Genomic DNA, 13,368 nt, shown 5'->3' with positions numbered 1-13,368 from the left:
AGATTGATTTTTTGAAACACGAAAGCTTGATCAGATCTCCCAGGCCAGATACATTTACAAAGCATAAACTAACGATTGTGATGGATATTTTTTGATGCGATAAAAACTGACTATCAAAAATACTATTACCTTCCTTCCTGTAACCACGGGGCCACGAGCTTTTTAGGTATGTAATAATAATAAAATTTACGGCATGCCTATCGCCACTCGGAATTGTTAAATCCTTTCTCCGCTAGGATTAGCGCTCGGATCCGATAGGTTTTACATTTCCTATTGGGTCCGAGAGCAAATCCTATCGCCTCTCGGAACTTAAACTTACATATCCTATCGGCGCCCACCCTGGCATTCTGCCATATCTTCATTATGTTTTTGAACACTGATGCCTGGTCAGATCCCCGGCCAGGTAAATAACTTTCAATCAGTATTTCTGAGGAGTAAATAATCGTTTATTAGGCGATTGCTTGGCTTTGATGTTAACGTTAACTTGTTGATGTTCTGAGAAAACATGTCTGGAGTCCCATGTTGAGATTAACTGATCTTATCAAGTTTGTTTTCTGGAGTCGACTCAGTGAAAAGCATAATACTAGGGATTTGAAAATAAAATCGAACTTTTAATAATAGCATATCTGTATCTCAAACTATTTGTTACATAAGCATAGCAGTGTTGTTAATAGTTTTAATCCCTTATATTCTGCTTCTATTTCTAAGTCGACTCCAGAAGACGAACTCGGCTACATTTAATTTGTTAAGTACCACATCCTACTTCAACTTGCAATTGTACCAAGATTCCTCAAATGTTGTATAACCCTTAACGGGTGATACTCGTAAAATATTTGTTTCAGGACCGTCGACGAGTCCAACTCGGCGCGCGTCTTGGTAGGTTATAAACCTACACTATAACCCCCAACTTCCGCCCAGTTTACATCAGCCCATGTAGTACATAGTATGCCTCTGGGGCCGTAGCATCTTCATCTTGGGTTCGCACTTCGCAGTCCAGAGGGACCTAATAAAATTTTGATTCTGTAGAATATACATCATATTTGTAGCTCGATGCACTACTGGGTCGCGCCGCGCATCTTCTCACAACCACGAGATGCGAAGGATCGGATTGACAATTGACATCGTGAATCATACATCATATTTACAATTTAAATTGCAACCTCGATTTGAACTCGAAGGCCCAGCTTAATGATACCAGATACAGGATAAAAATTAATGAGAGCTTTTTATTAGCAGTAGTAAACACATAAATCAAAATTATTGACACTTTACGTACCTCATTAATAATAATTTATACATTATAATAAACGTTCATCACATGTAAAATTGATAATTAGACTTCATACATGATACGCGTACTTACTTGTAAGTGCTTGATTAGGTCTCCTCAATCATTCGAGTGGCCTGCACCAATGAACTCCCGTTTGTGACGTATCATCTCCCTCCAAAGTCTGCAGTCACTAGCCATCTCGCTCGCTCCTTCTAAGTGTATGTCAGTGTTTCCTGTAAACGCTGCAGCATCTTCCAGCAAACATTTTATCCAGTTCTTTCTTGGACGGCCCCTAGATCTTTTCCCATGCGCAGGGGTCCAGTTAAGCAGGTATTTAGGAAGTCTAGTGTCTGGCATTCTCAATTCTGGTGACATGATACGCGTACGAAGCTGAAGTCTAATTGTCAATTTTACCCAATACTGCCATAACTATAACTATAAGTATAAGTAATTAGGTGCGCACTTATAGTAATTGTATTTGCACAGAAAGCACATCCGATTTGATACGTATGAAATATTTGTATCACGTCGTGACCCCCATCGTCGTTTCACTATAGTGGATTTTTTTCATTATAGAGTGTGGAGTGGTTGCGAGAAGATGCGAGGTTGCGAGAAGATGCGCGGCGCGGCCCAGTAGCGCATAGTGCAGTGCTACAAAGTTTTTCACTATAGTAGAGTTTCACTATTATATAGTAGAGTTTCACTATAGTAGAGTTTCTACGACGCGATACAGCGGGGAGCCGCGCACTCGTGCGCGGCGGGTCATACAGCGTATGACAATGAAATGGTTTTTCATTTTGCTTCATTATTTATAGCATTATTTTGAAATCGTTTCTACGATACAGGGGAGCCGCGCACTCGTGCGCGGCGGATCATACAACGTATGACAACGTTTTAATTGAGTTTTTATTTGTTATGTGTGTTCATTGTCAATTGTAGCGCGATGCGTTACTGTGCCGCGCCGCGCACTCAATGAGGCTTCTCTCGCTAGATCGGCGAGATGCGCTACTGTGCCGCGCCGAGCTGCGATGAATTGACATCCTTAATTAAGTATGTTCATATTGTATCACGTCGTGACCCCCACGGTCGTTTCACTACGATACAGGGGAGCCGCGCACTCGTGCGCGGCGGGTTATATATATATTATAATGCACGAATAGTGCATGAGTGCTGAGTTCCGCGCGAAAAGAATTATACAACATGTATCAAGTTGATTCGCAACTCATCGACGATGTTAGTATTTGATAAAAATATTGTACGGGTAGGGTACGGTGTACGAGAAGGAGCCTTACGAAGAAAATATATGCTTTTTAAATAAATATATACTTTTTCAAAAAACATTTTATTTTTTTAAAAAACATATATACTTTTTCAAAAAACATATGTTTTTTGGAACGTATATATTTGCGCTAAAACAAAGGCCCCTTCTCGAACATGGCGTGTACGAGAAGGTGCCTTGCGAAAACATATATTTTTCGTAAGGCCCCTTGTTGAACATGGCGTGTACGAGTGATAAAGCGTTCTTGGTTCTTATTCCTGGAAATTTCCTTCGATCATTATCAAGTCAATTAGAAGATCATCAAGACGCTTATACTCGCTAAAAATAAAATTAATTTTCTTCCCACATCAAAAATCATTTGATGTGGTCTGATATCATCATATGTAACACCCTGAATCGATATTTCTGCGACATGGTCATGAGAAAGTTTCAAAAACCAGGTTTTAGTGGTTTACAGGAAACATTATGTATTTAAATGTAAATTACAATTTTTTAAATCGCTAATTTGTTTATGGCAAAAGAACAAAATTTGAAATTTAAGTTGTTGTTACCTGGCACGCCAATCCCAATGCGCGGCGTTCTTTTAGAGCTTCTATCATGAGAGGAGCGAGCAGTATACTAGCAAGTTACGCTAAGTTGTATGTTGGGGCCGGGCATGTTTTAATTAACCCAGTTTGTTGGTTTATCTTTCACTTCTAGAATGCATGCGGAGATAATGTCGCGCCGGGTAAGCTTTATAAATGGATTTAAACTTAAAGCAGGATACAATTTTGAATTAGTACATTTCTTTCAATTTCATTGATACAATTGATAGTAGACGGTAAAAATGAAAATTTATTAATGTGTTTTATCTGACACAAAAATTGGATTTTATTGGATAACACTCCATACAACGATCGTTGAAGCCATTTGGGGAAAATGATATGTTTATAGTATTATTGATAATACGTATATAATATACTAGAAACCCGCTAGTCGAAAGCTTTGTTCGAGGAAATTTTAAAAATCAGTTATGTTTTAATTTCTCTTCATCATACAGCTCTGTTATAATACAGTAGACATAATGAAATTTATCTAACAATGGCGACAGCGTTGTTAGTATTCGGATTCCCAAAACGATACTTTTTACCGCATCAAAAAATACCAATCACAACCAAAGTTATGAATATAAGTCATAGCGTGAGCGTAAATGTGAGCTAGTTTTGAAGTTATGACGTAGCATACAGCATAACAACGCGCGTAGTTAAGATGTTATTGCTCGCGCACGTGCATTTTAACGTTGCTACGCAACAGCGCAATAAACTTTTGCTAAAATAACGACATTATTCTAACGGTTATTTTACCTCACTTCCGACGTTAATTATAAAAAATCTAAAGCCTAAATCAAAATTCTAAGAATGCTATAGCCTATTCCTATCCTTTTTCTACAACCCTGCTAAAAATGGCGAGGTTTCAACTCCATTTGCGAGCTGGGTTTGGCATCACCAGAGGGTCATTTTGAGGTCGATTTTCGGTGTTTTTTCTTCTATGTCCCCGTTGCCGGGGAAATTTCGTCAAGTTTAAAATATAATATAGATAACATCGCTTTAACCACACAAACGCAAACCACAAACCAGAGCACTTTTGCGCTGCAGTATGCAGTCCACAGGCGCTCGCGTCACTTGCTACACGCGCCTTTCACTTCCCATGTGCCCTGGATTCAGTTCTAAAAGTAGTGCTGTGCATTTTCTTTTCCAATTATGTGAATTCCATCCAAAGTTCTTAATCCATCTTCCATTCTTGTCACTTTTCCACTGACTGATTTGATTTGATCAGGACGTGCCATTGCTTAACTTTATGCTACCACTTGTTTACTTACTACCGCTTATTACCACCGCTTATTACTACCGCTTGATACTTTTCTGTTGTTATTCTAGGAATCTGTAAAGCAATGAAACAACGTTCAACTAATGCAATGTAACTACAAAAACCCCACAGACAAGCATGATATGGTATGGTATATACTGAAACAATGAACGATTAGGATATATAAACTTTCATAGATATAATTACCAGATATACACCTATTCATATGTATGCGTAAGCACATGGGCAGGTGAACGTATAACTCTACAGATTGTAATATATTGTATGACACTGACCTATGGAAGAACTTTTGACAAGGCGCAGGCCCCCTGATGTGTATCTGATGTGTATCTTCCTAAGATTTAACTTGTTTTCCTATACTCTAAGTATTCCTATACTATGACACTTCAGTTTTCTGGTGCAGAACTCAGAATATTTCGAATGAATTACTATTCACACCAACCAATGGAGGAACTATGTTTAGGGGAAAAGTAACAATAATTATAATTCATAATCAATTCATATTCAACAGAAATAACAAGAGTATCTGCGGTGCAAGCTGTTTTTTAAAGTATAAAAAGGTCATTCAAACAATATATGGACACGTTCATAAAAAGGTGGCACTTAGAGCTTGATTTTTCACTGTCAAAATTGTGTGAAGCATTTTAAAATACTTGTATCTCAAGGAGTGTGCTATGAAAGTTAACAAAATTTTGATATGTGGTCCAAAAAGAGTCAAATGTCACATAATTAAGTCATTCATCTCTTTATATCTGTTAATTGTGCAGATATGAGCCAGAAATCACAAAATATTCATTTCTTGCACCTCTAATGATGAATTTACATTCTGTGAGTGTGTCCTGCTTCTCAATGTGATTATTGAACCTTTTTGACATAGTTGAGTGTTAAAAGTGCAAAGAGTCACCGGTTAAATGTGGAGTTATGATGCAATTATCACACACAGGGTTAATTCTGACTAATTATTTTAGAATGATGAATGTGATATGAATATCAACGGAATGATTGTAATAATGAACTCTATCGATAAGAATTATAGCATGCTAACTAATATTTAGAGAATTTGGATGGTTAAAAGTGCCATAATGAGTCAAAAATCACATAAATGAGCATGTATTGAAATGATGCTGTATCAGGGGAATGTATCACTTTTTGGCTCTATATCAGGTTGGTATTCATAGTAAATCTGCAGTGATTTGTTGTGACACTTGTTTATGGTCATGGAGAAGTTCGTTATTAGAGTAATAGTGGAATCAATAATCACAAAACACTGATTTTAAACTGAGTAAACTAGGCAAGTACTTTTACTACTCAAGCCATGATAATTTTGTCTCCATAATGTGACAAATGAATCAATCAGTAACGTATAATACTTAATTGGATTTTTGAAATGTGATTATCGATTCATTACCTTTCCTTAGTAAAACAAAGTATTTTAGTAAAACAAAGTATTTTATTTATTAGCAGTGCAATCAATTCATATGATATAATTATAAGAATATAATAGTATGTCACACCTATTTAACTGTTACGTTCGAGTAGTCGTGCTATGGCTAAATTTAACTAGGACCAGTGGTGTCGATTAACATTTAAAAGGTGATTCTAAGTGACACAAATGGAAAATTTTAAGAAAAGACGGATCAAAACACAGATCCAAGGACAAGGAGACCCCACTGCAGGACCATACATGCTATTGGCTTGTGCATGGCCCAAAAGGTTCCAGTTGTCCAGGAAACTGTACGTAGCTGGTCAACTAGTTTTGAATTTAGACTAGGCTTGATGAGTTCTGGGGTTTCTAGAGGTAAGATTTGATGGTGCCAGGTTTGTTCAGGCGGATATGGAAATTATGCGAGGAATATATAGGTATATAAAAATCATATCAATATAAAAATAGATCCAAAAATAGATCCAAAGATTCACACGGCAGTCAGGGAACTTCCAGACAGGATGCTTTTGAAACAGGTATAATTAGCGCTTTTGTAATTAGTTGTATGCAAGGGATGGGATGCTGGTTGACTAAGCTGGTTCAATGCCCCAGCTATTTAGGGGGAGCCACTCAATTTCACGCCCAGGTGTTGTCAATTGCTGGGTTTCAAGTAAGAGCTTTTTGATACGGCTCTTGATAATTGAGATGGGGGAGGAAAGGTCGGAAAATTTACTAGAGCCAGGGACCATGACATTGTTTTCATTAGGAGTGCATTTGTCGAATATTTTATCAACCAAACTGTTCCATATAGTCGTACCTTTGAAGACAAAATTGTGTTTAGAAATTTCAAGTTTGTGTCGGGGGACCCGCATAGTTTGGCTACATGCTCTGGAACTTGTTTGGAATAAACTTGTCAGAGAGATAGGTTGATGCAGTTTCAAGATTTTAAACAGTTCAGTGGATATATGTTGGGTGTACAGGTTGTGGATTGACATGATTTTCTCGGTATTGAATATTGGCTTAGTGTTTTCCAAAGCAAAGCTCCTTTTTGCGATGTGTTCACTGTATGGTCTTGCACGTGCACATGTTTCATAATACTCTGCCCGGTCAAAGCTTGGTTTGCTTCCAAATAGAAGGCGTACACATCTTTTTTGGATGGAGAACAGTTTAGATAGTCTATAAGGTGTGACACCACCCCAGCTACTGATACAGTAGCTCATATGAGACTTGAATAAGGAGTCATACAGCTTATGGTACTCTGTTTCTGGAATAAACTTCATAATACGTTTAATTATAGCTATACTTGTAGTTAGTTTACTTTTTATGTTATCTAGTTGGGGTTCCCAGGATAGTTCATGGTCTATGATAACACCAAGGAATCTCACTTTATCTACTCGTGTAAGCGTGTTGCCTGATAACGTGAGTGAGTTCTCAGAGCCATATTCCCGAGCACGTGCACAGGACGAGTACCGGCCAGGTCTGAATAACATGTAGACCGATTTGCTTTGGTTAATGTGCAGCAAGTTAGATTCCATATAGTCATTTACAGATTCAAGTACTTTATTAGCATTCAAATAGGCTTCTTGTTCAGTTTTTCCAGCAACAAATATGTTCGTGTCATCTGCAAACAGTATGAAGTGTCCAAGTTTGCTAGAGTTGGTAATGTCATTGATGTAGAGTAAGAAGAGGAGAGGGCCTAGAACTGATCCCTGTGGTACCCCATATTCAATTTTGCAGTGATCAGAGTGTGTATTTTGGAAATCAACATACTGCTGTCGGTTACACAAATAGCTTTCAATTAGGTCAAGACAGGGCCCTCTTATGCCATAGTGTTCAAGTTTGACAAGTAATTTTCTGTGGTCGATTGTGTCAAACGCTTTGCTTAAGTCAATGAATATGCCAATTACATGATTCTTACTTTCTAGGTTTTTAAGAATGTGGTCAATGGAGTAATTGACGGCATGTGCCGTTGAGTGGTTGGATCTGAATCCAAACTGTTTATCGTATATGACCATATGTGAAGTAAAGAAGCTATATAGTCGGCAGTAAATTACTTTTTCAAATATCTTACCAAAGATAGGTAGAATGGATATAGGCCTGTAGTTATCAAACAGCTGTGGGTCTCCTTTCTTAAATACGGGGGTGACCTTACCTATTTTGAGAATATTTGGAAATAGACCCTCCTTCATGAATGAGTTTAGGAAACCAGCTAGGTGCCTAGAGATTGAAGTGCAACATTTCTTAAGAACAGCTATTGATATGTCACTAGCCTTGTCACCCTGGAAGGTTTTAACAATTTTTTCGATTTCCTCAGAATCACAGGGGTTTAAGAACATACTGTTGGTAACTCTTTTGTTAAAGTAGTTCTTATAATTAAGGGGCCTCTGGCAAGCTGTGTCACGACTTATTGGTTTGGAGGAGCAGAGCTTCGCATTAAGTTTACCTGCAATGGAAGAGAAGAACATGTTAAAGCCATTCGATATGACACGCTTGTCTTTTACTAAACTACCATCTATTTTGAACGAGGCCTTTATTCCAGTTTTTGTTTTTCCCCTCAGTTCATTGATCAGTGCCCATGTTTGCTTCATATTACCTGAGACTTTTGAGAATTTTCTGCAATAGTACAATTTCTTGGCAGATCTGATAATGTATTTTAACTGTCGACGGAATTTACTATAGGTTAAGTATAGATCAGAGTCTCCAAGAGGGTTGGGTTCTTTAATTGTACTCTTCCACTGCTTGTAAAGATATTCTTTCTTTTTCACTGATGCAATGATCCCTGGTGTGATCCAAGGGTTTGCAATCATATTTCTTTTTGACTTTTTGAACGATTCAGATTCAATTAAAAAGTTTTCTTCGATCAAAAGTTTTATCTTATTTGCAAAAATTTCAAAGTTTTCTACGTTGTAGCACACCTGCCCACAAAAATTTGTTTGAATATCTTCTAAGAACTTGGTCATATTAGATTCACAGTAGTCGTATTTTGGTTTATAAGGGTCAAGTTCTGGTTCTTCAGGCATGCTACATTCGAGAATACAGAAAATTGGAGAGTGATGCGAAACCCTGGTATCCAGTAGTCCAGCTGAAACAATATTGTCAGTGGAGTTTGTCAGAATATTGTCAATAAGCGATGGGACACAGCCTGGTTTATGGTGCGTTGCCAGTGATATAAGTGGGATGAAGTTATTTCCATATAAAATGTTTTCAAAGCTGGCAGAGCCTTTATTAAATAGATTAAAGTTGAAATCTCCAAGCAGGATAACGTTCCTATCAGGAACCTGATTAAGAAGGCTCTCAAATTCGTGTAGGGCATCTTTGTCAGATCCACCAGGTGGTCTGTATAGGACGCCAACTGTTTGGGGCCTACCAACATTTGTTATGGAGACAAACACTGATTCAAGGTTAGGGGTACACATACACAGTTTATCAATACGGGTGTAAGTAAGTGACTCATTGATGTAAATTCCCACTCCACTACCTTTAGATTTGTCACGTAATTTATTGGTGTATTCAGAGAGATAACCGGGTATCCTATACAGGTCTTTGAGGTTTGCATCAATATTTGTCTCAGCCAAGCCAATAAACGAGAGTGGATGACTGTACTGTGAGATTTCTGTGACAAATGTATCAAAATTTGCAGCATTTCCATCAATATTGTTAAAAATACCAGTAAGGTTCTGCCCATTTCTATGATACAGCTTTATGAGGTTCTTAAAGCTTTTATGATCATAATTTTTACAGCTTTTATGGATTTCATTGATTTCAGAAACATCTTCAATTTCATCAAGGTGGACTGGGTCATGTTTGTCACGTATAAGTGCAGAAGCAAATGGGCAGTACCGTTGTGGTAAGCTGGCGATGCAGATGTAGCATTGCCAGCTGTCATTGGTGTGGCTGTATTGGAAGAGATTTTTGGCACATTTAGAGTGAGTAACTGTTCCACAGGAGCTACAGTTCAAAATTTTGTGGTGTGTTGAGATAAATTTATTGCATCCCTTGCAAACATTCTTAGTAATTTGTGGTTGTTTGATCATCATAATTATGGTGGGCGCCTACCACCCTCTACCGCTCCGCCGAAGTTCCCCTGACTGGTGTTAAAACGTGCTCTAGACTGGCTTCTCCTTCTGCCAGCTACAGATTCCTTAATATTCGCAGCAAATTTACGGATACCACTTTTACCAAGGTGGACAATATCTGAGGTAAGAGGGCCATTTGCAGCAATATCCCATCTGCCATACTCATCAGAGAGCTGGCGACCAAAAATAGAGTTATCAATAATAAAAATGTTTCTTTGCTGATAAGACACATCGAGGATGCCCCGATTAAAGCTTTCAACTTTTCTATTTACAAAATGTCATTACAACTTGAACATTACATATGATTCAATTGTCACACTTTAAAGAAAATTACATATTTGGTAGATAGATTTATGTGATTTTTGAATCATTTAAGCACCCAGATCAAAAATTATCGCTCAAAGACCTTCAATATGGTATAAGCTTAGACATGGATTCAAAAATCACATAATAAGATTCATAGAATGAATATAAATTGTCATATCGTGCACTTAATTTAAGGCTTACTATAGTGTGACTTAATAGCGCACCTATAACGAAAATGTGACTTTTGAATCATATTAACTGGTTTTAATACTATTTAATACTATTTTGTACCCTAAAAAATGATAGAAAGCCAATAAAAACGTTAGATGATTCAATAATCACTGCTCAAAATAGGCTCATTTCCAACGTTAAAGTTGTGATTTTTGACTCATTTTGTCACCAATAACAATTTCAGATAAGACATTCCATTCCTTACATGCATTATAGTCACCATATCAATTTTGGCTTCTTTGTGAATATTACTTTTCAGATTATCTAGTGTTGATTCATCTTGCATTTCTAATTGTGTGACTTTTGACTCATTGGCACACTAATAACGATAACTCCTGTGATATAAGCACTAGAGACTCCGTGATTTCAGGATCATGAAATTTAATCGAATTTCTAAAGTTATAGATAGATATATCAACCAACAAAGAGCAATGACTATTTTTAAAACGCATTTAAAAAAATCAATCTTTAGTGCCACCTTTTTTTGAACGTGTCCATATAATACATTCAATTAAATCAAGTGATGCAATTGGCAGAGCACAGTCAAATCAAGTGTTGCAATTGGCAGAGGACAAATCACAATACATATATTATATATGTGTATATATACACAAATATTTTTAACACATCATCCACTCCATCATCGGGGCAGGGATGAGGTTGTATGAGACTTCTGATATAGAGGTCTCATGTTTGCTGTCAATCTTCTTTCCTCTGTACTGAACTGTCACATGGTCACAATCCAGCATATGTTCAGCTAAGGTTCCTTTTCAGTATAAGACTCTGCTCTTGTAAAAAAACTTACTAACTCACATATTGTAATAGAATAACACCCTTTGAGTCGAGTTGTATCTTCAACCTTTCACTAAGGAAATGTACATCTTAAACCTGATAATATCAAACGGTTAGATACCCCTTAGATACCCTTTCACTTCAGGGCAATTCCACGGTAAGGTTCCACTTGGTGAAAATGAAAAATGTTCAGATAGGCACCTAATTTTGGTTAAAATATGTTCATTAGACTCTTAACCTTACAAGTCAACAAAAGTTTTTTGTTTCATATTGCGTTAACTTTTGATTTTTCTCATTCAAAGGAACACTACTCGGAAATGAAAAAAATCGTTCAAATTTTCAAAGGGCCATAGTTTGGGTATGCAGCAATATTTCTCTATGAAATTCCATACACTTAGGCATATGCATAAGAATGAGAGCTATGCAAAGTTTCAAAACCGTTACTCAAATACTTTTTCTAAAAAATTTCCACAAAGATGGTGTCACGTCCGTCACAAAATTAAGCAAAAAAGTTTTTTCAGAGCCACATAGTGCTATTTATATTCAAAAAACCACTTTAGCCTATCTCTTCTGAAGGTAAGGGAGAACCGTAGAAATTATCAGGCTTGTATCTTTTAAGAAAAAAATTTTGTAAGGGGGGTCCCAACTTGTCGCGTCCGTCACATTTTTTTAAAAAATGCTCCAAAAAATCTTTAAACAGACTTTAAAGGCATTTTTCTTAAAGCTGAGGCCGTCCTCAACAAAACTATGTCGTCAAATCAAAAATTGGACAGAAAATGACCGAGTTATGTATAATTTTGTATATGCCCATATATGGGCATACGGCTCACTTTTAGCCATTTTTATCCATATTTCCATTATTTTGACTAAAACCAAGACAAATAGAAGTCAAATAAGGTTGGATTGTGTTGACTATGTTGACTAGACTATCAAATAACATCATATGCAATTCAATAATTTAATTTACTGATTTTTTGCCATTTTATTTGCTTACAACTTTTTCAGAGGTAAAAGGCACAAAAAATGGACTTAACCCTATTTTCGCATATTTTTGAAGTAAAAATTCAATATCTTCCACATTTTAAACACTAAAGTAATGAAACTTTTAGGAGATGGTCTCAACAGTATGATGCGTTGAACAGTGATAAATGTTTTACCAGAGTTATAAATTTGTTCAAGTAGAGAAATAATTGATGCCCCTAGACTGATACCCAAGCGTATGCCCAAAATGGACGATTTTGGCTGTTGCAGACCTCTTGGGGGTATTTGAGGCCTAAAAATTGGCATGAATACAGAGTAGATGTCACTGAACAAGATAAAAGTGTCAAGTGGAAGATTTGGAAAAATTGAAAAAAAACGTGTGTCCGTCACAGTCACGTCTGTCACAATTTGAGAATGGCGCCACGCAAACAAAAATTGAGCAATCTCTAAGAAAATGGCATCTCAGAAATCCCTAAACCTTCTTCTATCATTGTAATTCCAAATTAGATACAATAGATAACTTTTTGAGATAAATTTGGGTACCATCTGAGTAGACACCCAAAAAAAGTGTCATATTTACGTCACGTCCGTCACAGGGGTGCTATCTCAGAAAGTAATAATGGTAGGGGTCTGAAATTTTCACACAACCTGTAGAAAGGTTAAATGTGGACTAATAAACAGTTGGAGCTGATAAATAAACAACATCTCGAGTACAACATTCGTTTAAACTTTAAAAAACAACAAAATCGTGGTGTCCGTCACGGTGGAATTGCCCTTCAGTACATTTAAATTTTAGAGAGTGTTAACATAGTACTACAACTTAAACTAAAGTAGAAAAGTGATAGAAATTACACAAATCAAATCAATTAATAATGACACAAACATCATCATGTCATTCATATTTCTACAAAAATGTATAACACCTAAGACACATACATGCCACATGAAGAGGTCTCCTAGTTTTTGGAGTGGCCTGCATTGCACACATCTCTTGGACGGCGTAATAAGTCTCTCCATTCCACTCGGGTCAATGCTAACTGACATACTGCATCTCGGTTGATGTTGTCAACACCTGTTAAGTAAGCAGCATCCTCGAGAGGCCATCCAACCTTTTCAGGGGTCTCCTTCATGACCGCTTTCCATA

The 13,368-nt window shown here is 36.9% G+C and overlaps 1 protein-coding gene across 8 annotated transcripts in view; it reads right to left on the bottom strand.

Annotated features, from left to right (window-relative positions):
* The window catches only part of LOC134811620 (programmed cell death 6-interacting protein-like), a 118,208-nt gene that overhangs the window by 72,978 nt on the left and 31,862 nt on the right, over nt 1-13,368 (bottom strand). The window lies entirely within an intron of this gene.

This window comes from Bolinopsis microptera, chromosome 2 (assembly GCF_026151205.1).
Source record: "Bolinopsis microptera isolate Bmic1 chromosome 2, MBARI_Bmic_1.0, whole genome shotgun sequence".
Lineage (NCBI taxonomy): Eukaryota > Metazoa > Ctenophora > Tentaculata > Lobata > Bolinopsidae > Bolinopsis > Bolinopsis microptera.
This window is presented reverse-complemented; position numbering and strand designations above follow the sequence as displayed.